The sequence below is a fragment of the Mixophyes fleayi genome, chromosome 3 (assembly GCF_038048845.1).
Source record: "Mixophyes fleayi isolate aMixFle1 chromosome 3, aMixFle1.hap1, whole genome shotgun sequence".
Lineage (NCBI taxonomy): Eukaryota > Metazoa > Chordata > Amphibia > Anura > Limnodynastidae > Mixophyes > Mixophyes fleayi.
This window is the reverse complement of record NC_134404.1, coordinates 64,489,638-64,517,313: the sequence shown is the minus strand read 5'-3', so window position 1 is coordinate 64,517,313 and position 27,676 is coordinate 64,489,638. Positions and strand designations below refer to the sequence as shown.

General features: G+C 40.5%; 1 protein-coding gene across 1 annotated transcript in view; it reads right to left on the bottom strand.

Annotated features, from left to right (window-relative positions):
- LOC142142663 (apolipoprotein L3-like) overlaps positions 1–26,592 on the bottom strand; it is a 54,010-nt gene extending 27,418 nt beyond the window's left edge. Inside the window, exon 1 of the mRNA XM_075200523.1 lies at positions 26,556–26,592. The gene's annotated coding sequence lies outside the window, so the exon portion shown is untranslated. The remainder of the gene's footprint in view (positions 1–26,555) is intronic.
- Between the last annotated feature and the right edge of the window lie 1,084 nt (positions 26,593–27,676).

Below are 27,676 nucleotides of genomic sequence, written 5' to 3'. Positions count from 1 at the left end.
GTCCTATATTTTTGCCTGAATAAAGACATTTGGTTTCATACTTCTGTTGCTGATTTGTGAATGCACTATGAATCATAACAGTTATGATATTGGGATTGCCTCTTTAACTCTGGTGAGCATTAGTCATTAACTGTGTATGTTGACATTACCTCTTTAGCTGTGGTGATCATGGGTCATTGCACACCTGTCTCATTAAATTAGGGTGTGCTTCTCTACTGACCTAATTGCACCTTTGGATTTTAAAACCTCCTCCTGTTCTATGCTTTTTATAGTGATAGCGTTTACTCTGGACTATTGCATCTCCTCTTTGGCATTCTTCAGTTCACAGATATATGCAACTTTAGCTCAACAACCTTGGCAAAAAGATTACAAAGACTTTAGACTCTGCTGGCTAGGAAGATAGTCTTTCTGCCTACTAATACCAGACCGAGGGGTTTGGACTCATCTCATTTGCGCTTTGAGTTTTTCTGCCTTCAGATGGCCATATTGGATATTTCCAAGATTGCTTCTTGTGTGCACTGTGTCTGCTTCTACAAATCTGAACTTTAATTATTCTGGTGAAGCACTACAGACTGCAAGTGTCTCTGAAGATCTTTCATTCACTACAGCTGCCAGACAGTTTATTTATCAGTATCAAGCTGTATTTACTCTGTTTATGATCATTGGTTTCTCTGGATGTTTTCAATATATTCAAATAAACTCACATTTGTTTGAACTTCTCTCCTGCCTCTATATAGCTTTGTAGTACCTAACACTGAGCTTTACAAATATCTTTTAATATCAATTAGTTTGATTTTACAGTCTGCCTACTACAATACAATCTCAAAAGAATTTGCATTGTCGCACTAGTATTATTATTTTCTAGACAACTCAAATCCATATATATTTGACATTATGCTATATATGCTATTGATGTGATAATTCTTCATATTCAGCATTAGTTTACATGGTAGTGAGGTGCCATCCGCCAGTTGGAAATAACATAAGAGCCCAAAAAGAATAAAAAGAACTGGTATAACCGAGTGCACTAAATCTTCATAGTTTGTCACTTGGCAAAAGTCATTAGAGCCCCTATTGAATGTGAAATTGTGTCAAAAGTGAAATAAAAACTGTGAAAATAAAAAAGATTGTGTGTAGTTCCTTATTATCCAATATTAGATTGCTCGTAGCACTTGTGGTGAATCAATCTGAGGAAGTTGATATCAAATGTGATTAACGAGTCAAAAGTAATATATTAATTTTAAAGCTCACTTCAGAATAACAGGTTAAAACACATATGCGGTTGTAGGATAATCAGTTGATTCTCAGGATATAGAGCTGTATTATTTCTATGCCTCCCTGTACTTTAGCTAATAGGATGAATTATCTGCTATAGTATATGCGCATTCCTACATACTATTGGTGGCCGGGAGTGAATTGCTATCTGCCGATAGAAATCTAATTTTCGGGGTTTGGGCATATGCTACTAAAATGCTCTCAGTAATCCCACGCTGTATGCGATTCGTGCACTAATCGAGATTATAAAAGGAGGAAAAACACACAGTTTAGATGCTAACGTGCATTTCACTGTGCTAGGCTTTTTCAAGGCAAACCCGTCCGTGATCAGAGCAGGATTTTTAAACTATCTATGGCCAATCAACAAGCTCACATACGAAAGTTGGGTGTGTATTTAATGTGAGTCTCCCTTTATGTTTCATTAACAAAGCGTTTAGTTAGAAGATATCATCCTTAAAATAATGAAAAATGGGGGCGTGGTTTGGACGCCATTCGGAGCGGATGGAGATCTTGCCAGCTCTCCCTTGCACAGCTTAGAAATCCCCCTATATCGGGATTTACCCCCCCTGTTTGCGACCCTGCAAGAAGAACTAAGTTGGGGCAACATACTCCTGGACCCACCGAGGCAATATCGGGTGCACAGCCGCTGTGTGTGGCCTCTCAGGAGCGTCATAAGCTGCCTACCCTGCATTTCACGACCCTCCCCCTGCTTCCCTTACGGGGACCGGATCGTGGCAGAACTCACTTACCGGGCAGTCACCTCTATCTCCGGACTGGACCTGAGGACCTTGCTCCGCGGCCTCTGCCTGCCTCTACAACCCTTTGAAAAGGGACCTCCGACCCGGAAACGCACATAAGAGACCGGGTAGGTGACTCCCGATTATCCCCTTGGGACACTTGCCAGCCTATGTATTTAACAGTGTCCTGATCCATGGAGGGGGCCTACTTCCGGTCCTGATCCACGGCCTTGAGTACGGGCTTGGCGGGGCACATCCGGTGGGGGCGTGGCCTATCAGCGGGAATCGTAGCCCCCAATACTGTGTGCAAAACAACCTGCAACTAAACAGCTACTATATAACTGAAGATTAGTGGGGGAGAGCTTGGGGTGTTACGCTGACACCGAGACCTGAGCGGCGCACCAGTGACCCTATATTGCTATAGCTGGTTTATCTCTATCCAGTGCAAGTTGACAAAGTGCTCCAGCTCTGCATTTATATCCTCTTGCTATAAGTTTTGTGTCTTGACCTAATCTATGCATAAATACTGAGAGCTGCTCAGAGTAACACTTGCATCTAAAAGCTAGGACTTTGCTGCCACCTGCTGGTTAAAAATAAGATTGCGGCTGTACAGTTCTATGTAAAATATCCGGCACTACACAGTGGAAAATAATTCTGTACTTCGAGAGATAAGGATATCTCTTTGTTCTAATAATGGAAGTCATTTGAATTAACATACAGGATACCCACCCAGTGTGACACTCTAAGCAATCAATCGTTCAGGGGAGTCCACCCTCAAATTATACAGGCTCTACATATTAGATAGTCTCTCATGGCTGATAAAAAGATTAAACCTACTGTCTTGGCTCCTCCACTTAAATTTCAACCAAAGCCAAAGTCGGCGTCAAGCTCACCCTCCACCTCAAGAGGCTCTCCTCCAGCTGCCCGGACCAAGGAACTAGAGATTTCCCCTTTACTTACGCTTGTCCCTGATTTGGGAACGGATGCCGCCTTGGATGCTCCATTAACAGCGCGCATTCTGCACTCTACTTTACAGCAGATGCTGACGGCTCTTCGGGCTGACTTGTCTTCTGAAATGAGAGCAGCAATTGGAAGCTTGAAGGTAGAGATCACTGAAAATGGAGATCGGACAGACCACCTTGAGACAAAGATGGGGGAAGTGATTGCTTTCAACAATGACCTTTCATCCTCACACCAAGCCCCCCAGAGCGAGGTTGCTTTTTTGAGAGGCAAAATGGCAGACCAGGAGGACCGCTCCCGCAGAAACAACATTAAGATCAGGGGCATCCCAGAGTCTGTTTCCAATGCAGACCTACAAGACTATGCCGTCTCTTTGTTTAAGAAGCTAGTTCCTGTGGGGGACGACAGAGATTTCCTCATTGATCGCATCCACCGCCTTCCACGCCCTCGATCTGTGCCAGGGAATCTTCTGAGAGACACCCTTTTTCGGGTCCATTTCTTTCATATTAAGGAGGCTATACTCCGTGCAGCTCGGGACCTGTCTAATGTGGCGACGCTGGGGGAATTGCAGCTCTTTCAAGACTTGTCACTCACCACAATCAACCAAAGAAGAGCTCTCCACCCAATAACGACTGCCCTGCGAGCAAATGACATCTCGTACAGGTGGGGTTTTCCGGTTAAGCTGCTGGTGCGCCATGAGGAGTCCTCATATGTTATCTCGTCCCTTGAAGCTGGCACCAAACTCTTAGAGGAATGGCACATATCTCTCCCACCTGAAACCGCTCCTAGCAAGACCCCGCTCCAATCAGAATGGACTCGTGTCTCTAAAGACTGAGGTCCAATGATATGGTTGTATTCGCAAGCCATACAACTTCTACCTCTGGCTTGATAAGTATGACCACTAGTACTCTTGATATTTAATGTTTAATACTTTTCGTTTATACCTTTATTTTTCGATGCATAAGTCACGAAATGTATCAATCAGGTTTATTTAATGATAATCTGTGGCCTTGCAGGGTTAGGAATGCCGTAGTGGGTGGCCTGGTGCCCCTGCTGGAAGTGCGTCCCTCCTTGCGGGGTCCGGATTGTTCTGTCGTAAGATATATATTTCTTTCATACTATGTTAGAGGTTTAATATGATGTTATAGGGACGTCATGTTGTTCATATTGTGTTGTTATAATAAGGTTCTTGTTTCTGTTCTCTTATGGTACACAAGAGATTTAAGTAGGTGTAATCCGTTGGCTAAATAGGTGATTCTTTTTCTCATTTCTACCCTTTCTTGAGTGTTACGTGGGTGGGATCCTGTACTTGTCCCACCACCTCCCCACATGGTACCCAGTTTGCCACACGCTTCCCTCTGTGGCAAATGCTCTGGCCCCATTCTACGGGTCAGTTCAGTTTTTTCTTCTTTTTCTCTTTTGTACCCTTCCACCCCGGTTCCTCCATCTCCCCTCTCATCACACCACACATCATAGGAATAACTCAGGCCCACTTGCGATAGCCTTCTCCTTTCGGGTCCCATAACCAATGGTTCGGTTCTACTCTCTGAATGTTAAGGGGCTTAATTCCCCAAATAAACACCGTCTGGCGCTTACAACATTCCATAAACGTAGAGCAGATATTATAGTCCTACAAGAAACACATTTCTCATCCCGGGCTCCACCACAGCTTAGGGATTCAAGATACCCTGTGGGATACTTTGCCAATGGTCCATTCAAAAGGAATGGGGTGGCCGTGCTGTTCAGTGCTAATGTACGTTTTAACCTTCAACTAAAAATAGAGGATAAATCTGGCCGATTTATAATTTTGGTTGCGCTCCTAGAAGATAAACAAGTGACATTAGTTTCTCTATACGCCCCTAACTCCCGCCAAATCCCCTTTCTTAAGATACTTTGTGAGGAGATACAGAAAGTACGTAGAGGCCACCTGGTCCTAATGGGAGATTTTAATCTGACTCTAGATCCCAAGATAGACAAGTCTAGGCCATTAAGATTATCAGGCCCAGATCCAACTTTAGGCCCTTCAACAGCCTTTCGTAAATTACTGGTGGAATATGATCTCTATGATGTTTGGCAGGTCCAGTCTCCAAATGTACAGGATTATACCTATCATTCTAGTGTACACAACACATATTCTAGAATAGACATGGTTCTGACGGACAATTGGACGCTACAGCACACTAACAAAGTTGAGATTCTCCCCATTACATGGTCAGACCATGCCCCAATAGAGTGGACCTGGAATTTAACTTTAACTAAAATCCCCCCGAGGCCATGGCGGATGCCGGCCTATCTACTTACTTCTTTGGAGGCCAGGCTTGGTCTGTTGGAGGCATTGTCACAATATATCCAGGTGAATAACCCAGAGGATACATCCCTTTCCACTCATTGGTGCGCACTGAAAGCAGTCCTGCGTGGCTTAGCTATTCAAATAGGTGCACGCTTAAAAAAACAATAACTCTTTCAGCAACATACGCTGGAATCTAACCTCCACACCCTAGAGGCACAGAATCAGACACATCCTTCTAAAGCCCTTCAAAAAGAAATAAATGTCATTAGAAAACAGCTTAATACACTTTTTATATCTCGCATGAAATCAGCCCTTACTAAATTGCGTCAGAAATTTTACTCTACGGGCAACAGAGCCAGTCGGCTCTTGGCCCGCAAACTCAGAGGTAAGCAAGCTAAAAATCAAATTAAATCTATTCATGATTTGAGGGGTAATAAGATCCACAACCCCTCCGATATAGCAAATCAATTGGCTAAATATTATACCAAGCTTTACAATCTTCGAGATGAGGGCGATACGGTACAACCAACAGAACTGTTCATATCTAACTTTCTTAATGACCTTAATCTTCCTTCATTGGATCATGAAAGCCTGGAACTGATTAATCTCCCTTGGTCTCAGCGAGAGGTTGAAGAAGTCATTAAGCGCCTACCTAGAGACGAGGCCCCTGGTCCGGATGGCTTCGTTAATGCTTTTTATAATACATTTAAATCGGAGCTGGCCCCGCTTCTTACCAATCTCTATAATGATGTTATGACGGGAGGTAGCTTCCCTGCTGAGATGTTAGAAGCACAAATAATAACGATCCCTAAACCTGGTAAGGACCACTCTCATTGTAAGAACTATAGACCTATAGCACTACTCAATACTGACCTAAAATTTTATGCTAAGTTGATAGCTGATCGTCTGAACCCCTTACTACCTCAGCTTATCCATCCGGACCAGGTGGGCTTCATATTGGGACGCCAGGTGTCAGATAACGCACAGCGTATTTTGGATGTGGTAGATCTTCTGACTGGGACTGGGGAGGAGCTTGTGATGTTATCCCTTGACGCAGAGAAAGCGTTTGATAGGCTACATTGGCTCTACATGAAGGAAGTTCTACTCAAATTTGGCTTTCAGGGTAACATCTTACATTCTATATTAGCTTTATATCAGGGACCTTCTGCGAGAGTATTTAGCAATGGTTTCCTATCCTCCTCTATTACTAATGGAACAAGGCAGGGGTGCCCCCTTTCTCCCCTGATGTTTGTCATGGCCATTGAACCCTTAGCTCATACAATTAGACAGGCTTCTCATTTCCCAGGCATTACCTTTCACTCCCACACACATAAACTATGTCTGTTTGCAGATGACGTGTTTCTGTTTGTCACCAGCCCGGAGACCTCGTTGTCAGCCTTGAAATGTATTTTGGATGAATACAGTTCAGCCTCATTTTACAAATTGAATATTACTAAATCTGAAGCTCTACCTATTAATATTCCACAACCCTCACTATCGTCCTTGCAAAAGAAATTTCCGTTTGTATGGGTAAAAGACTCTCTGCCATATTTAGGTATACATATTCCCCCTACCTTATCTACAGTATTTGAAATTAACTTCACTCCAATTTTTTTGCATCTCGCCTGTTTAACTAAGAATTGGCTTGACTTCGAGGTCTCCTGGCTGGGTCGTATAGCTGTCTTCAAAATGATGCTTCTACCAAAATTAATGTATATTTTCCGCACTATTCCATATGTCGTTCCTAAACAAATGATGGCACGCTTAAAACCCTAATGATGGCATATGTGTGGCGCCAGAAACGCCCCCTACTTTCCCATAAACACATGGCCCCATCTAAACAACGTGGGGGGTTGATGCTTCCTAACCTAACATATTACTCAGAGGCCTGCATATTGAGTCACCTAGGTGAATGGGCGCTCCCGCATGCTTCAAAGCCATGGGTGGAATTGGAAAGAGCTCTGTGTTCTAGTTACCCACTGTTAGACCTTCTCTGGACACCAAAGTCTGCTCGCCAACCTGCTGTGTATAGGTTACGGTCCATCTCAGATGCCATGCAGGTGTGGGATAGGATCATTGGGCTGCATACTAATTTTGGACTCTCATCTCGCAATCTATCTCTCCAGGCATTAGGTCAACTCATCCCAGAGTTAAGTCTGGTTGTTTGGAGAGAGAGAGGAATTTCCTCCCTATCGGATCTGTTTGCCCAAGACCTCTTTCTCTCCTTCGCTTACCTACAAGATCGTTACAGTCTACCATCCTCTGAGACATACAGGTACTTGCAAATTAGACATTGGGTTGGAACGATCTTTAAGACCCCCCATTCTCTCATGTCGCTTCCATCACTGGCCCTGGGTAGACTGACAAAGAGTGGCAGTAGAGGCGGAATAACATTTTGGTACCACTATATTCACTGCCTGATTCCCACAAACAAAACTCCTGCACAAATCCAATGGGAAATGGATTTGAATCTAACTCTTACCGAACAACAATGGGAAAAAATTTACGTAAACTCCCACCGTATGTCCAAGTGTATAAACCATACAGAGATGCAAGTCAAACTTATTAACCGACTGTACCTCACTCCAGAGCGGTTGCACAGGTTTTGGCCAGGCCAATCGAAATTTTGCTGGCGCCAATGTGACCAAGTAGCGGACATCTTCCATGTCTTCAGGACATGTTTGGTGCTTCAGCCGCTGTGGAGTGAAGTATTTGCCTTAATCTCCACTGTCTTAAAGACCCCTGTTGCCCCAGATTCGGCCTTAGCTCTACTCCATGTCTACCCGACATCCATTCCAAAGCATGATCGATACCTAGTGGGCCACATATTGATAGCTACTAGAGCGTCAATAGCGCAAAACTGGAAGTCACACATTCCTCCTACTATTACTTGAATCATTTCTAAGATACAATATAGCTTTGAGATGGAAACAACAGATACGCCCTATGCCTCATCTGCATCAGCCCCTATTATAAGATGGTTCAGATGGCATGAATATATCACTGATGGCCCAGGGGCTCCCCAAGATATCTCTGGTTACCCAATGACTCATTCACCAGTGCCCCCTTGTGGAATCCCCCCAGCCCATTGACCAGCTCCCATCCCTGGGTATTCTTCCCCTAGAGGAGCTATCTTCAGACAACCACAGTGAAAGTTAAAGTTAATATGTCTTACTGTTCCTTATAGTTGTAAATACATATTGTTGATACTGTGTGCGCCTTAATTAAATTGAGTGATTCCTTTCCCCCTGCGTGGGGAACCCCTATGTGTGTACTTCGTATGTATTTTCTTCTCTACCCTTTTTATTTCTGTACCCCATATACTTTTGCAAAATCTGAAAAAAATATTGATGCAAAAAAAAAAAAAAAAATAATGAAAAATATTGCATTGAAATTCAGAGGATAAATTTGCAAATAGATGGAAAAAAGCGTTGCGTTATATTTCCCCAAATTGGGAGGGTTTTTTTATACGTTCATCTTGTAATCCATGAAAGTTGTGTATTGAGCTGTGATGTTCTGAATCGCTGTGTAAATATCAAAATGTCAAAGTTTAGTAATATGGAAATGGTGTAACACTTCACTCTAATTCCTATATATAGTTTATGTGACATTGTATTCGTATAGCAAATTAAAGGGGGGAAATAGCTATGAGCAAATGGGGAAATGTATCTGTTCTTCCTGGTAATTCTTTATAAGAGATAGGTAACTTGTCCTGATAAGTCTAAAATGTAATAATAAGATGTAACAAATATCACTCGATCCATTGAAAATATTTGAGGTTGAGCGTGCCATAATTATACGAATGAATTCCCCTTAACATTATACTTCTTGTTAATTATAACAAAATACACAAGTATAAAGGTGATTGAAAAATGTAACTAAGTGTAAAAATTATTTATGTAGTGGATATTGTGTAAGAAGACGAGCATGTTATTGTAAGTGGGGGGACTTCATGTCCTTAAATTAAGTGTTATAACTTGTTATGATCCAATAATGTAGATTAAAGCTGGCATGAACAACATGTCACTAGTGATCAACATAAAGTATTTAAATATTGTGTATCATAAAATGTGAGTTGTAGCATACTGAGGGTACCTTGAGATATTTTAGTACCATGGATTAGTAGTTTACTATACTCAATATGTGAATTAAAGACATACTTAAAATTAAATAATAATGAATAATAGAACTAGGGAGATGACAAGTAAACTCAGTTGTTGTGATGATGTGTGAATACATTGAAAAATGTGAAGTGAAAAATAATAAAATAATAATACTGGGTGATAATTTCCTTGTCTTAATAAAAAAAAGGTTAATACAATGTGAAAATAAAAAATATATTTTTGTGAAGGTGCTTGAGCATTAAAGTAAGAGATTACTTATGTGTGTGCCCTATGTGAAAACTAAAGTATGTATTAATATGTATCAGGTTGCTTATGTTTATATCGATTATATCCTCAAACACCTAACCATAAAAATTAATTTAGGATCGAGTAAGTCATGAAGCATTATCCTCATTAGTGTAATTTAACATAAGCAAATGATTAATATCTAAATAAAAAATGAATATGCAAGAAAAAGTAGCTTGGGTCATGTGATATAAGATATCAATTATCTCCATTAGAGTCACTAACTCACACCTAATAATAGTCCGCCCGGCAGTAAATTCTCTTTCTTTCAGTCCACCAGGTGAATTACTGCTGTATACCATAAAGATCTACCCAGTCACATATTTAATTTAGTTTCTGTGATAATGTTTTAATATAATGGCAAAATGGTCTGGATTAGTAAGTAACAGTAACCAATGAGATAAGTGACGGTAATTGCAAACTGTCACCTCCCCATCCACAGTAGTCATGAATTTTGTAGTGCAGAGACAGCCATGTAGTTGTTACTAATATGTTATCAAACAATCTTTTATAAAAATTCAAAAGTGCACTTAGATTACAAACCTATCAGACATTTTTGTTTCAAATGAAAAAGTATAATTCAAACAGAAGATCATAAAAAGACAGTAAAATTGTTATTTTTGTTTAGGCCCTTGGGACTGATTGTATCCAAGGGGAATATGTATTGGGATTCTTTCTTTAGCAATTCTTTTTTTAGATCACCACCTCTTAACCCTAGAGAGATCGTTTCAATTGGAAAGGCTTTGAGGTATTTATGATTACAGTCATGTTCCTTGTGAAAATGTTTTGTGACAGTAGTTAGTTGTTTTATCTTAAGAATATCAGCTCTTGCATTCTGTATGTTGCATGCTCAAGTAATCTTTGTTTTAATGGACTGATTATCATGCCTATATACTTCAGGTCGAATATGCAAGACAGGCAGTATACAACTCCTGGGGGTAAATGTATCAAGCTCCGATTTTGAAAATCCAGCGATTTTCTCAGGAGAGTTGAAACTCACTGATGCATAAAACTGAGATTTCATGTAAAATCGCCAGATATGTGTTTTTGTCAAAATCGCTATTTCAAAAATCAATAGCGATCAAAGTCCCAACTGTTTACCACTCTAGCTATACACATCTCAAATGTACGAAGCTGCAATTAAGAAAACTCTCCTGAGTTTGCTTTAAAAATCACTAGATGTAACACGCTGCTTCCTAGCTGCCAAATTAGTAAAATATCACTGTGACACTGCCCTGTCTATACAGCCGCAGGTCCCGGCGGCTGTCAAAAGTTTAAAAATAAATAAATGTTCAAAAAAATATTAGTGGGATCCCCCCTGTCCGAGCACTATTAACCCCAGTGCTGCCAGCCTACTGCTGGTTAAGTGAAAATTGGGAAAAATTTGTTTGGGCTCCCCCCAAGTTTCACATAACCAGCACTAGGCAAACCAGTGAGGGTGGTTGGCACTATAACAGGGGTCCCCCTGTTAATGACATACCACCCCAGGCTGTTCAGCGCTGGGCTGGATTTCCTAGGGAGTGGGGTCCTCCAAAAAAATGTGCGGGCCTCCCTCTAGGAATAACCAGCCCAGTGCTGAAAGCACTAGTGCTCTTCCTACACCCCTGGGTGGTGGGTGTAGGGTAATATTGGCAATGATAATGTAAAAAAAAAAGAAGAAGTGCCAACACAGCCTGACACCCATGGCTGGCTGAGACCTGTAGTTCTACAAAAAAATGTTAAAAAAAACCACAACACCTCATTAAAATCACATACTTTTAGTAAAAATAAAAAACGCCAATAAAAACATAACACAACTTCTTTTTTACCACATAAATTTAATAAAAATAATAAAACCCAAAATACTCACCAATCTGAATTCTTCTTTTGTCAGCAGCTTGTAATCCAAACGTGTTTGCAAACCATGTCCTTATATATTTATAGATCCAAATGTCCATGCTTGAAATCATGTCCATAAATAATTGTATATCCAAATGTCCATGCTTGAAAATATCTTCTGTTCTTTTGGTCATCAAGACCTCCTAGTTGCTTGCAGTCTTCTTATCTTCAAGCCACAAAGGGTCCCATAATTGTTAATCCAAATCCAGAACATGCTTGAATAAAAAAATAAACCCAATTTAAAAATGACGCAACTTCTGCTTGTACAGTGTACAAACAGGCCGGCGCTAATGAGTATAATTCAGCCGCGAGGTCTATTTACACTCTATGGGGAATACCCCTGACAGCGTGGGAAATCCCCATAGAGTATAAATAGACCTTGCGGCTGTATTATACTCATTAGCGTCGGTCTATCAGGACAGTGTAACAGTGATGTGTTTACTAAGCACTCAGCTAGGAAACACAGGAGAGTTTGCTAAACACTGGAGAGTTAGCTAAACACGAGAGTGTTTGAAATCCAAGCAAATTGCTAGAGATGACCAGCGATTTTGAAAATCAGAGTAAAAATCACAGCTTAATACATCTGCAGACTTTGGGGCTAAAATCGCAGGTTATCACCCGCAATTTGTCGTGGTTTTTAAACAATGAAAAAAACTGAGCTTGATACATTTGACCCCTGAAGTCTTACAGTTCATAAATGTTTTGATGAAATGTTCCTTTTGATATTTATCAAAGAATGATTGGAGTTTGACAATATATTTACAAGCTTTACATGTGCCACATGGGAAAGAACCTCTTATTTATTCCCTTTGTCATTTTCTAGTAAAATGACTAGTAGTCAGAAGAGCTTTCAAGTTCTTTGAACATATCCAACTAATGGGGATTTTATTGCCAGTTATCTCTTTCAAATCTGTATCTAATTGTAATATGTGTCTGTGTTTATGGAGAATTTCACCCATCAAACGCCAGTGTTTATTAAAGGTTCCAACAAATCTAATCTGTCTATCATTAGTAATTTTTGGGGAGAAGGATGGAGTAATGTGTCTCCATTCATTTTTTTTGCTTGATTTATATTTATTTTGAATTAAATTGTGGCTATATCCTCTTCTGGATAATCTCATCTTTAACTCAGCAGCTCATTTTTCAAATGTGCAAGAATCTCTATAGTTACATCTCGTACAGATGAATTCTCCCTTGGGCACTCCTCTTATCATTGCAGGCAAGTGTAAACTGTTGGCGTGTAAGATACTGTTGGGAGCAGTAGGTTTCCTTTGTATGTCCATTGTGATCACATTATTTTCAGAAATATATCTAGAAAGATGATTTTTTTTTTGAGTCAATCACTGATGTCAATTTCAAATTAATGTCATTGATATTTAAAAATGATATGAATTCAGCAAAATCATTCTTTGTTCCTTCCCAGATGATTAGGATGTCATCGATAAATCTGAGCTATGTGCTAACATATTTTGTGTAATATTCATTTTCAGGGGTAAAAATGACCTCAAGCTCCAATCAACACAAATATAAATTGGCGTAGGTTGACCCCATTGCTTTTCCCCTCGTTTGTAAATAGCAATTTTTGTTGAACACAAAATAATTTTTGGTTAGCACAAATTCCAGTAGACTCCGAATAAAAAGATTATGCTTGCTTCTTGTCTTCATCTGTAGGAAGTAATTTACTGCTTTTAATCCAATATCATGTTTGATGCTTGCTTATAGTGACTCCACATCAATAGTACACAACCACACAACCACACATTTGAATCTATATGTAGATCTTGTAGTTTTCCCAATATATCCATTGTGTCATGAACATGTGATGACTGCGTGACTACAAACTCCCATAGATCACTGTCCACATATACACTTGCCTTTTCTGTAAGATTGTCATTTCCGGAAACAATTGGTCGCCCAGGGTTCAGGGTTTTTTTTCATGAATTTTAGGGAGTATATAAAAAGTCTCTGTTTTTGGGTTCTCAACTCATAAACAGTCATACTCATTCTTATTGATAATTCCTCTATCATACGTGTTTTGAATTAGCCTTTGATATTATGACAGGAAGTTAGCAGCGGTGTTGAATATTCATTTTTTATAGCAGGTTGGGTCATTAAGTTGTCTGTTGGCTTTTGATATATAATCATCAAGTGGCCATATTACTATGTTTTCCTCTTTATTGGAATTTTTTATAATCACTTTGTTCCAATTTCTTATTTCCTCCAATGTCCTATTTTCATCCCTGCTAAGGATGAGATTTGTTTTTTGTGACTGAGATCAGTTGATCAAAATCATGAGAAACTAGAACAACATATATTTGTACCATAGGACTGGTATAACATCAGTCTACAGAATGTGGATTTTTTCCTGAATTTTTTTAATTTTATCATCTGTGGTGGTGATGTTTTCACCACTTTCAATCTGTAATTCTTCAAAAATTTGTATGGCTTCCTCATACTCTATCTCTTGTGGAGTTAGATGTTCTTTATAGGAGTCAGAGTCTAAATTAATATTTTTCTGTTGTTTGAAATGTTTGTATAGAGAATTAGATTTCTATAGGCAGATAACAATTCACTCCCTGCCACGAATGGTATGTAGGAAACTGGATATACTATAGCGGATAATACATCTTATCAGTTAAAAAACAGGAAGGCATAGACATTATACAGCTCTATATCCTGAGAATCAACTGATTATCTTACAACCGCATATAGATTAACCTTTTATTCTGAACGGAAATTTAAAATGAAAATATTACTTTTGACTCCTTGATCAATATTATCTTCCTCAGATCCATTCACCACAAGTGCTACAAGCAATCTAATATTGAATTATAAGGAACTACACACAAACTTTTTTATTTTCACAGTTTTTATTTCCCTTTTCACACTTTTTCAAATTTTTTCACTTATAGTTTGCTGTTTTTATTCAATAGTTTTAGTTATAACTAATAAAAGTTAAGTTTCAACATTCTATAGGGGTTCTAATGACTTTTGCCAAGTGACAAACTATGAAGATTCAGTGTACTCAGTTATATCAGTTCTTCTTCTTCTTATTGGCTCTTACAATACAATCTCATCAGATAACATTATACAACATATACCATTCTGATATTCAATATCTAACAAAGCTCTCTCTGACCAGTATCTAACTCTGCTATATCTAATGACCAGTACACAACAATGCCACATATGTCCAGTAGTACACATTTTCAATTTAAATTGGAGCACTCAACCTATATCTGTAGGCCATATACACATACAATAAAAAAATGTAAATATTTTAATGCACTAATTGTATTATCTTGTCAAAACAACATTCAAAATTGCAATGTAAAAATGCCTCATAAGTACCGGACTACATGTCGCAAATACCAAAAGTGCACACAGACATATATTGTCATGGAATATTTAAACTCTGAAGTTCTTATCTGCTGGTATTGGCGCTGCAGAGCTGAAAGACGTGGAGTCTAACATGCCTCAGGTCTTCACCATGGAGTTTGAGGTTCGCTGCAAGAGATGTGCAGGTCGCGACCCTCCGAGATAGCTACCAGCGAGGAGTTAGGTGAGTAAACGTAGACGTGCGGTCCGAGGTCAATCCGTGGGAGCGATACAGGTACCGAAGGAGCAGACAGGAGATCCAAAAGAGGAGTCAGCAGAACCAGGTAGGAATCAAGGGAGACAGGCAGAAGGCTTGTAAGCTGTCAAGGATGCTGGAGAATAGGAGTGATCCAGATACTCTGGCACCCTAATGGCATCAGAACCAGATATAAATAGAGGAAGGAGCTTTCTCATTGGTGACAGTGGAATCACTGGTCAGAACAGCTGACCGCCGATAGCAAGAGGTTGCCAGCTCTTCGTTGCCTAGCAACTGGACGCGCGAGTGGGGGCAGAGAAGGCAGCCATCAGTGGCACTTACTGTACGTGCGGGGATGGCGCCTGACATTACTCCCTCTCTCCACTGGAAGATACATCCTTCAAGGATTGTCTTTTGATGAAATCAGCCAGAAGACGAGGATCATGGAGATCTTCCTTATACACTCACGACCTCTCCTTGGGACCAAATACCTTCCAATGTACCAAGTACTGGGATCATCCTCGCAAGTTGCCAGCATCCAGGATGTGACTGTATCCGGATGCAGTCAAAATGGGCTGTGGACGAGAGGATTTGCGAGAGAATTTATTGAGGACTAGTGGTTTAAGCAAGTAAACGTGAAAAGTATTGTGGATCTTCAGAGAGAGAGGAAGGCCGAACCTGTAAGCTACAGGGTTAATGACCTATATCACTGGGTAAGGCCCAATAAAATGTGAAGCCTTTTTCATGGAGGGCACCTAGAGCCACACTTTATCCCAAATATGGAGAGTGGGAATTAACTTACGGTGAGGGTCAGTGAAGTTTTCAACAAAATTTCCATAGTTGAGGCCCAGATATAAGCAAAATCTTGAACCAGAGAGTGGGCACCAGGAACTGTTGGTGCTAGAGGAGGGGACATCGTGTAGGATGGGTGGGTGCCATAAACTGTAAAAAAAAGGGGGAGGATCCAGAGGAATCATGTATATGGTTATTATAGATGAATTCGGCCCAAGTTGTTCCAATTATCTTGGTTACCGGGGAGAAACAGCAGAGAAATGTTTTAAGATCTTGGTTTACATGTTCTGTCTGGCCATTAGTCTGTGGATGGTAACCAGAGGAGAACTTTAGATTAGCTCCTAATTCTTTACAGCAGACTCTCCAGAACCATGATATGAACTGTACCCCGTGGTCTGATATGATCTCTTGTGGGCACCATGGATCCGAAACACCTCTTTCATAAAAACTTGTGCGAGCTTGGAGGTGGATGGAAGCCTTTTTAGTGGGACAAAATGAGCCATCTTCGACAATCTGTCCACTATTACCCAAATAGTGTTAAAACCACCTCTAGGAGGTAGGTCACTGATGAAGTCCATGGAAAGACTAACCCAAGGACATTCGGGAACTGGTAGATGTAAGAGCAGACCTCTTGGGAGGTCTGGGAACCTTGTTTTGAGCACGTACTTCACAGGAAATTCTTTAAAGTCTCCCAGAGAGTAGGCCACCAATAACGTCGGAACAGCAAGGAGAACGACTTCTTAAATCTGGCGTGACCAGATTAGATTATATGCCCTGCGTAGGTATAATTTAAAGAACATTTTAGAGCCACTAATCTGATCAAATATATCAGCGATGAGAGGCAGTGGGTACCTGTTTTTGATAGTAATGGCATTTGACTGCCGTTAATCGATGCAGAGGCGTAATGTACCATCTTTTTTCTTAACAAAAAAGAATCCAGCTCCAGCAGGTGAAGAAGACTTTCTGATTAAACCATGCTGTAGATTTTATGTGATATACTGGGACATAGCCTGATTTTCAGTGAGGGAGAGCGGATAAATCCTACCCCTAGGAATGGGCTTGCCCAGTATCAAGTCAATCTCATGGACGATGAGGGGGAAGAATCTCAGAGGCTGCTCTGCAGAGGACATCCTGAAAAGAGACATAGGGTACTGGAAGCTCCAGTTGTGAAGAAAGCATGTGACAAGGAATGGTGGATGTAGTCAGCTTCTTAGGTTTCACAGCAAGGAGACAATTCTTGAAACACTGAGGACCCCATGAAGTGACCTATGCAGAAATCCAATCAAACTGAGAAGCATGTAATCTGAGCCGTGGGAGACCCAGGATGACTGAATTGATGGACTGGGGTAATACCAGAAATTAAATCCATTCCAAAGGCAAGACCTCTACCATCAGCCAAACAGAAGAAGTGGAACCGCTGATTTCACAATTTCCGTCCACAGTGGTGAGAAAAAATGGCTGACACAAATTTCGGGTGGGTATTTGTAGTTGCGATGCCAGGGTGGCAGAGATGAAATTTCTGGCGGCGCCAGAATCCACAAAGGCAGAGGTCACATAGGGGCCACAAGGCGTGTCCTAAAATTTCGACATCAAAAATCTGGTTTCGAGGTAGTATAGGGAGTGGAAAGTCTGACTCCCCAAATGGCCTCCCTGTCACCGACTAGGAGGAGGCGTTTCCCGGCCTCTTAGGACAGGTGGACAAAAGATGGCCGGCCTCCCCACAGTATAAACATAAGTTTTGCTTGAAACGTCTCTCTTTCTTCTGGAGACAGCCTGGATCGTCCGATTTGCATGGGTTCATCAGGAGGAACTGGATTTGGGTTCTGAAAATGAGGAGCAAGACGAGGAACAAAGCGCCTAAAAGGAAACTTTTCTTGAGTTTGTTCTCTGAAACAGAGATCAATTCTGTGAAAATGAGGGTGTCCAAATCAGCAGGGAATTCGCGAGACACCAATTCGCCCTTAATATGGTCTGCCAAACTTTGCTAGAAGCTTGCCACAAGTGTCTCATTGTTCCTTTTAAGCTTGGATGTCAAGGTGCGGGACTGAACCGTGCATTGTCCAACAGTTTGGTTACCTGGACGCAGAGAAAGAATGCTGGAGGCTACAGATGAAACCCGGACAGGTTCGTCAAATATCTTTTGGAAGGCTTCAATGAAGGATGAGGCGTTCTGTAGTAGAGGATTGTCTCATTCCCTTAAGAGAAAGACCTGAGCCAGAGCCTGACCGGACAGCAGAGAAATGATGAAAACAACCTTGCGCTAAAAGGGGGAAGATCCGGAATGACATTAAAAGTATATAAGACATTGGTTCAAAATTCCAAGACACCTATTAGGATCTCCATCAAATTTTTCCAGTTTCCAGATACAAGTATTGTGGAAATACCTGTATCTCTGCAATACCTGTTTTGCTATAATCTCAGGGTGGTGATAGCAGATCATTAACAGACCAATAGCATTAAAAAATGCTTTATAGGACCAATTAGTATTGCCACTGTATTGAGAACTGCATGTTATACTAAAAGATAAGTAATGGAGGATAAGAATGCTGATTATAATAATATGGGAGACAATTAAATATTTAAATATATACCAAGAAAACAAACACCTAAACCAAGTAATAAGGACAAATACTATTGAAATAGGTGAAAACATTCATCAGTGAACAGTCATAAAATGTATGAAAATAAAAATAAATTGTATTGAATTGTTAGTAAATAAAGGTGATTACTAGTGAATAGTTTAATATTTTATTAATCATAAATTATTAATAATGTGAAAAAAGAATAATACTGATAATATTGCAAAACAGATATCATATAATTATATCAATTAGTCATAGTTTTAATTCTTAGACACTATACCATAATAGTTTAATATAATGAAAATTCTATTTTGGCACAAATATTAAATCAATAAACCATGTCTGTGTACTAAAAAATCCTTACCATTATATTTTTAATTTAACTGTATTAAAATATTCTACCCTAAATTAAAGCTCTAATTTAAACCTGTGGGTGAAATTCCTGGAATTATAATCTTTGTATGGTAGATACTGATGGTGGATTCCAATGTCAGGGACAGTCTTAGTGTGTAAAGGTGTACTGTACCGTCAAGTACAGAAGGACAGTCTGGGGACTAAAGTAAAGTCCAGAAAATACTCAAGGGTTCAGAGCCAGAGAGGTATTCATCTGCGAGCCAGAAGTTAAGAGTCAAAAAAGTCCTATGAGAGCCAAGGATCAGGAGCCAGAGAGGTAGTAATGTAAAAGCCAGAGGTCAAATACTGGAAGGCAGCTAGAACGGTATAGGATACAGAATGCTGATTCAGGTAGGCAAGCTCAAGAAACTGGCAATTTGTCGTTTACAGGAAGCTGCCTATAGAATTTAATTTGTGCTAATGAGTCTCGGCTGCTGCTGACAGCAAGTAGCAGGTCATTAGGCCTTTCCCTGATGCTGGTCTAAACAGATGAAGTGATAATAAAAGATACAATAAGTAGTTAACTGAGCCTGTGGGTCACTGTGTAGAAGCTGCATTTTTGTAAACAAGAGTTCGCAGTTTGAGTCCTTGATGCACTAGGTGTGAAAAACAGTGTTCACGGCAGCGGAATAGCCATGCCATGTTAGAGAAGCAGCGTGAATTTAAATAGTGACCTCTGCATGCCAACAACTAGAGCAGGTTAAGTCATGGCAAGAACAAGTATGGAACTCCATATCAAATATTCATTTATAAAATGTCTCACCAGAGAAGTCATTGTTTAATTTTCTGTGCATCTGAAAAAGTATTTCTAATAGTCCCAATGTGTTCAAGGAGTTGTGATTTGAATGCCCTTATCGTCATGCCCACTTATTGTTTACATCATGGACATAAAACAGTAGATAACGCCTAAAGTTTTACAGCTTATGTGCTGCCGGCATCTGGCCAATTGCTAGAAAGCAGCATAATGATTCAAAGGGTGGATAGCAGTAATTTTACTTTTACTAGCAAACAAGATGACGTCTGTCATTCTGCGTGTCTCTTTATGAACAGATTACCAGTTATGTGCTATTTTTGCACATTATTTATATCTTTTATGACATTGTTTTATGACCCACCTATCATTACCCCCACAGCATATACAATGATTAACAGACATACTAGTGAGCATGTAGAAGAGACATCGCAAACTAGCAGGGAGGAAGGTTTACATGTATGACAGTTCAAAGAGCACTAGGCAATCACTTTTATCTTCAGTTACTGTTACAACTAGAGATGGTCACTGACCCCCGTGTTTTGGTTTTGTATTCGGTTTTGGATCTGGATTACCGTCGTGTTTTGGTTTTGGTTTTTGTTTTGCACAACCGCCATTGCGTGTTTTGGTTTTGGTTTTGTTTTGCTATTTTGTTGGAAAATTAATGTTTTTGGGCCTAAAATAACCAAATTTAGTGCTCCACCTGTTTCTTGCATAAGTAATGTAATTGTAAAGCTAATAAATTATAAAAAAAACAGTTTAATTCCTGTAAGGTAGCCCTTCATTAATTCTACACACAAAACAGATTGTCTTCCTCTCCATCTATGCATGTTGGCAATGCAGCCATCGTCTTTGGATGTATATTACACCCTACACTTATAGTTAAATATGTAAAGAAATGGACAAAGGCAGTTTGGTTTCTGTCTCTCTAGGCCCCCCATCACTTTTCGAAAATACAAAAAAATTCAGCCGTTATAGACTGTACAATATTAATTGAAATGGAGAAAGCCAGTTTGGTTTCTGTCTTTCTAGGCCCCCCCTCCACTTTTCGAAAATACAAAAAAATTCAGCCGTTATAGACTGTACAATATTAATTGAAATGGAGAAAGCCAGTTTGGTTTCTGTCTCTCTAGGCCCCCCTCCACTTTTCGAAAATACAAAAAAATTCAGCCGTTATAGACTGTACAATAATAATTGAAATGGAGAAAGCCAGTTTGGTTTCTGTCTTTCTAGGCCCCCCCTCCACTTTTGGAAAATACAAAAAAATTCAGCTGTTATAGACTGTCCAATACTAATTGAAATGGAGAAAGCCAGTTTGGTTTCTGTCTCTATAGGCCCCCCTCCACTTGTCTAAAATACCCAAAAATTCAGCCGTTAGAGACTGTCCAATATTAATTGAAATGGAGAAAGCCATTTTGGGGTCACTGTGTGTATGACACCCTACCCTAAAGGATAAATTGCCCAAACAGCAGCCTTTCAAGATGGTACGTGATATGGAAATGCCCCAAGTCCCTTTCCTCTTTGGGGGTAGATTTCACCCTAGACTTAAATAGAAAGTTTTAAAAAGATGTTATCGTCATCATCTGGATCTTCATCCTCACCCTCATCAGTGTGTACGTCATCATCACAGACTATCAATTCATCGCCGATTGAATCCGCCTTTAGAAAACAGTCAGTGCTTGGATGTCTTTGATGGTGAAGGTCTTCCTCGTGGAAGATGTAGTTCATTTTTATAAACATCATTTTCTTCACATTTTTTGGAAGTAACCTTCGACGGCGATCACTGACTAAGTTTCCAGCTGTGCTGAACAATCTTTCAGAGTACACACTGGAGGGTGGGCAGCTTAGGTATTGCAAAGCAAGTTTGTACATGGGTTTCCAAATGGCCTGCTTTCCCTCCCAGTAAGGAAAGGGACTGTATGACATTTCCATATCAATTACCTCTTGAAAATAATCTCCCACCATCCTTTGCATGTTTATACTCGTATTGGATGGAGTTATGGGCAAGGTTACACATTTTTTAGAAAAATCCTTCAAACCAGCCCAGATGTTAAATTGTTCTGGTCTGCCCCCTGCGTCTTCCCTGCTTCTTTTTGGGAAATTTAATTTTTTACGAGCAGCAGCAGCTTGAGAAAGTGAAGGTGGACACGCCGTCAAGCCGAAGCCCAGTTCAGCAGCCAACTTGCTGAGCAATAGCTCCTTGCAAAAGTTCACATCGCGCTCAATTACAAGTAAAGACTCAATGTAGGTCTTAAACCTTGGATCAAGCACAGTGGCCAAAACGTACTGATCCGTGTTCAAGATCTTAATAACTTGAGGATCATTGTGAAGCAAATTAAGTACTTTATCGACAAGGCCAACATACTTTGCTGAATTGCTTGCTTTCAGCTCCTCCTTCAGTTTCTCAAGCTGCTTTTCCAATAGTCTAATTAAAGGAATGACTTGGCTCAAACTAGCAGAGTCTGCACTCACCTCACACGTCACAACTTCAAATGGTTTCAGCACCTTGCATAGCACTGAAAGGATTCCCCACTGTGCAAGAGTGAAATACATCCCCCCTCCTTTCCCAATGTCATGGCTTGTGCAATATGCTTGGATGGCTTTGCGCTGTTCCTCCATCCTCTGCAGCATGTACAGGGTGGAATTCCACCTAGTTACCACCTCTTGCTTAAGTTGGTGGCAGGGCAAGTTAAACTGCTCTTGGAGCTGCTGCAATCTCCTACATGCTGTGGCTGAATGCCTGATATGGCCTGAAATTTTACGTGCCACCGAAAGCATCTCCTGCACCTCACGGTTATTTCGTAGGAAGCTCTGCACCACCAAGTTGATGGTGTAAGCAAAACAGGGAATTTGTTGGAAATCACCCAGCTGTAATGCTCGCACTATATTGTTGGCGTTATCAGAAATGACATATCCTCGGGAGAGTCCAAGTGGTATAAGCCATGTATCAATCACATCTCTTAGTTTGCATAACAAATTGTCAGCTGTATGCCTGTTAGTGAAGCCGGTGATACAAAGAGTGGCCTGCCTGTGACAGATGTTACGTAGTGGTGTACATGCTGCTGCTGTTCCTGCTGGTGAAGGTGAATGACCAACCCAACTGTGTGGGCTGTCACAGTCATATAGTCTTTAGTTTAGCCACTTCCACTTGTCCACATATCTGTGGTTAAGTGGACAGTGGGCAGAATGGCATTTTTCAGCGCAATCTCTACATTTTTACACAATTTTTGGTATAGTTGTGGAATTGCTTTACGAGAGAAATGGTGTCGCGATGGAATTCTGTAACACGGACACAAAACCTCAATTAACTGTGAAAAACCAGCTATGTTTATTGTGGAGATTGGACGCAGATTTAACACTAACATTGCAGCCATGGCGTCTGTGATTCGATTGGCGACTGGGTGACTGCTGTCATATTTGCTTCCCCTCGCAAATGATTGTTTCACAGTTAATTGCTGTAATGTAGTACTGCTCATTTTTTTGACCTGCCTCTGGGATGACGATTCACCCCCAGCAGCAGCAACAGCAGCAGCAGTGGGACTAAAGCTTTCTTCAGAGGAATCACTAATAGTGCAGGAGTCATCCAGCCTTAATAAGTGGGATGCAGGGCTAACTCCGAGCGCTACAGAGGATATTGATGAGGATCGTGTGGTGGGTGTATTTTGTAGCCGTCGGGATGTCGGTGACCGGAGGGTCCTAGCTGATGATGGAGTGCTTGTAATTTTTTTGGAAGAACTTTCAGCTTTTCCCAACACTTTGCCATGAACTCTCGTTAAATGGCGTAACATACACGAGGTATAAGATGGTTAAGGTCCCTCCATCGACTAACTGTGCCTTGACATACACTACAAATGGCTATACAATTGTTGTCTGGATTTGGGTAGAAATAATTCCACACATAAGAAGTGGATTTTTTTGTTTTATGCCCAGGCATGACAATGGCCTTTTTCTTGTCACGTGCCAGAACTGCTGCCACTGGTGCAGGACTGACACAAACACCCTCATCAACATCCTCATTAGCGCCCTCGTCACCTACACAAATCTCCCCCTCATCCTCTTCTATTTCCAAAGTGGCATCCTCAATTTGTATATCACCGGCTACACTCGGGCTCTTCAGGCACACATCAGCAGTACTGCTGAAAGGGCCCTTCTTTATGGGTACACTGACAAAATGCTCACGATTCGACATACCACAGGGATTGGTGTGATTTCTGATTCAGAGCAAACATTATCCTCTAATGCCTTACTGTTATCTTGCAGCTCGGCTTTGACGCATAACAGCAGTTGTGCACCACTTGTAGGCTCGGTAACATTTTTGGATCTGCCACTAATAGAGAAAGGCGAAGGCCTCATTCTCTCTTTGCCACTGTGTGTGTAGAATGGCATGTTGGCAATTTTTTTTTTATCGGCAGCTTTTCCTCAGTTAGACTTTGTTTTCAACAGCGTAAATTTTTTTTTGGTGTGTGTTTATTTGGATGATTTTAAAGGACGGTGTACTTTGACATCGCCTTTCCCAGCTGACGTACTGGGAACACTACCATCAGGACTGGTGACAGAATCTGGTTGCTCATTCTGCTCATATGTGGACTGCTTTGAATCCATTCTGAGCCCAAAGCACTTGTAGTGCTACAAATTGTTTTAGATACTGCTGACATATAATACTTTGAAAAGCCAGAAATATTTATGCACAATTATGGGGGACACCCCAAAAGCACTTGGGAGTGCTAAAAATGATTTGGTAGATATTGCTGACAGATAGTAATTTTGACAGCCAGAAATATTTATGTACAATTATAGGGGACACCCCAAAAGCACTGGGGAGTGCCAAATATTGAAAAAAAAAACTCCTCTATCCTCCTCTCTTCTCTAGCGATTTTTGATAGCTCAATTTGAATAAGAATATTTTATTCTCTGTCCCTGCTCTAATCAGCCTGTGACTACACCCTGCTCTCTCCCTCTGTCAAATGGCGATGGATTGCTGTGGAGGCTTGTATTTATAATCTTCAAATATCACGAGAACTGAGCCCCGAGATCCGACGACGTCACAATGACGTTCAGCCTCGATTTGGATTCCGGGCGGGCGGGAGAGTACCGAGCCTACTTGGCTCGGTACTCGGATACCAAAAGTTCGGGTGGGTTCGGTTCTCGGGGAACCGAGCCCGCCCATTTCTAGTTACAACAGATAACAAAAGAAAATGTGACTGGGATGGTTTGTGATTCACTATGTCCATTGCATTTATATGACTTTTTTCCTATATATATTGTCAGTGTCACGTATTCCAGAGTAAGGTTTTTGAAATAATGTGCCGCACTGTAACACAAAATAATGATTACACCCAACATATGATTGGACCAGAACCTATTTTAAGATGGTCTGTAGTCTTGGAGGTAATTGTATGAAGTAAACAGCATAATGGCCATAGCCGCGTGGTCCTGCTGCCATCTGCAACATTTATAGGTGGAGATTACATATTAGACTGTGAAGAATATAGGCAGATTGATTTATCAATAATTGGTGTCAAGGGGAGTGCTTTGAACATCTTTACAGTGGATCACATCTGGGTGCCCTGAAGCTCTCCCTTTAAAAGAAGTCTTTGGAAAGTTATTTCCCTACACCGACTCTTTAGACTGCATGTACCTGTTTATAAACCACAGTTAAGTAATCACTGTGAGGTCTGTGTATGACCCCAGGGCGGTAGCCCTCAAGAAGCATGCTGCAATTCCCTAACCCCGGGCTGCTCTGGGATGTAAGGAAAAGTAATATATAAGTGGTGTTATCAGACAAGGAAAAAGAACAGCGCAAAACAGGTATAGTAGAAAAATTAAATATATATTATATATAATTAATTAATTAGTATAGGAGCAAACAGCAGCATATAAGAAAATATATATATTTATTAACCAAAAACCAATAGAAACAGCACAAATATAAAAAAACACAGAAAATAAAACTATACAAATGCTATTGGTGCAAAATAGATTCTAATATAATTAAATCATCTAGGTAAACCCATCCAACATGACCAGATTAAACCAGACTTGATAAATCATCATTTACATAATTGATATAATGGGCAAAAAATCCTGGATATAGAGCAATGCTGCTCATTAACACACTTAGACCATTGCCAATAGAATATAGCATATAGATCACATATGTTGATAAATCACAATAAGGATCCAGACCCTTGTAGAGTAAAGCTGCAACGGATACAAATCCTTTAGGGAGAAATGTCCCAATCAGTAAGCAGTCTAAGGAACAGGGAGGAATTAGATCACAGCTTTCCAAGTATTTATATTGAAAAAAGACAGAATCATATGAGTAGTCTTTTTAGAAAAACTCCCGATATCCACATTAAGCGGTGTCCCTCTCTTCTCCGGCATGTAGTGATCACATAAAGGTGGGTGCGCACCCTTCAGCTGTCCGGGTGGAAAAAAACAGCACGGACAGCTGAAGTGTGAAGGCATGTAAATAAAAGTTTCTATTTTGCAATACAGAGATGATCTGGCACACAACTTACTGTGACAATTATTACACAGCACCTTTACTCAACAAGACCTATGTCCACACTTAACATTGCTGTAAAACCCACATGTTTTGGGCACTCTCTGGTCACTTATGCCCACACCCAAGTGTTAGCCAGGGTAGAGAAGGAAGCACAGTTGAGGAGGTTCATTACCCACCCATGCATCCCCAAGACCACACAAAGGGGTTACACAACAATTGTGACAACCACCACACTAGAAGCCTCAATTGCTACTAAAAATTCACCATGACAAACTGAAATGATAAAGACACTCTAACCCAAAGTGTAAATTGAAAGACAATTCTTATATGCATATTATGACAATTAGTGTGTGTGAGTTGAGGTCAATCATTAGAATAAACATGACATATATTACAAAGTACTTACTGAGTTCTAGCTGTGGAACAATGTAAGCTGTCATTGCATCATTTAAATGGGAAAGCAATATGTTTTATAATAACCTGGCAAGCCACACCTCAATGTTTATTTATGTGATAATGGCAAATGTGTCTCATTTCAAAGGTTAACAGAAGTTCAGACTTCTACACATTCACTCACACACACGCACACACACACATAAAAACCAAAAATGTATAGCATCTTTTGCATCTTTTTGTTGCATTTAATTTAAAAAGTATAAGAAATATAAATATATAACATGTGCCACTTCTGGGTCACACTGTGCCCTTTTTGTATCACACTGTAGCCCTTCTGTATCACACCAGTGGCGCACGCAGAGGGGGTTTCTGAGTCTCCAGAACCCCCCCTCTGCTAACTATGTGCCCACCATAGCGGCACTGTACTATACAGCAGCCCCGGCGCTGTCAAAGAAGCGTTTGCGGCGGTGCTGTATTGTATATGCGGGCGCATGCGCAGCAGCTCTCTCGGCTCTCTCAGCACCCCCCCTGACAATCCTGCTTGCGCCCCTACACAATGTTCCCCTTCTGTATCACACTGTGCCCCCTGGCCCACTTCTATATCACAATTCTTTTTTTAGATCACCACCTCTTAACCCTAGAGAGATTGTTTCAATTGGAACGGCTTTGAGGTATTTAGGATTACAGTCATGTTCCTTGTGAAAATGTTTTGTGACAGTAGTTAGTTGTTTTATCTTAAGAATATCAGCTCTTGCATTCTGTATGTTGCAAACATGTTCAAGTAATCTTTGTTTTAATGGATTGCTTGTCATGCCTATATACTTTAGGTTGAATGTGCAAGACAGGCAGTATACAACTCCTGGGGGTAAATGTATCAAGCTGCGATTTTCTCAGGAGAGTTGAAACTCACTGATGTGTGAACCTGAGATTTCATGTAAAATCGCCAGAGATTTGTTTCTGTCAAAATCACTGTTTCAAAAAATCTATAGAGATCAAAGTCCCCACTGTCTACCATTCTAGCTATACAAGTCTAAAATGTACGAAGCTGCGATTAAGAAAACTCTCCCGAGTTTGCTTTTAAAATCACTAGATACAACACGCTGCTTCATAGCTGCGAGATTAGTAAAATAT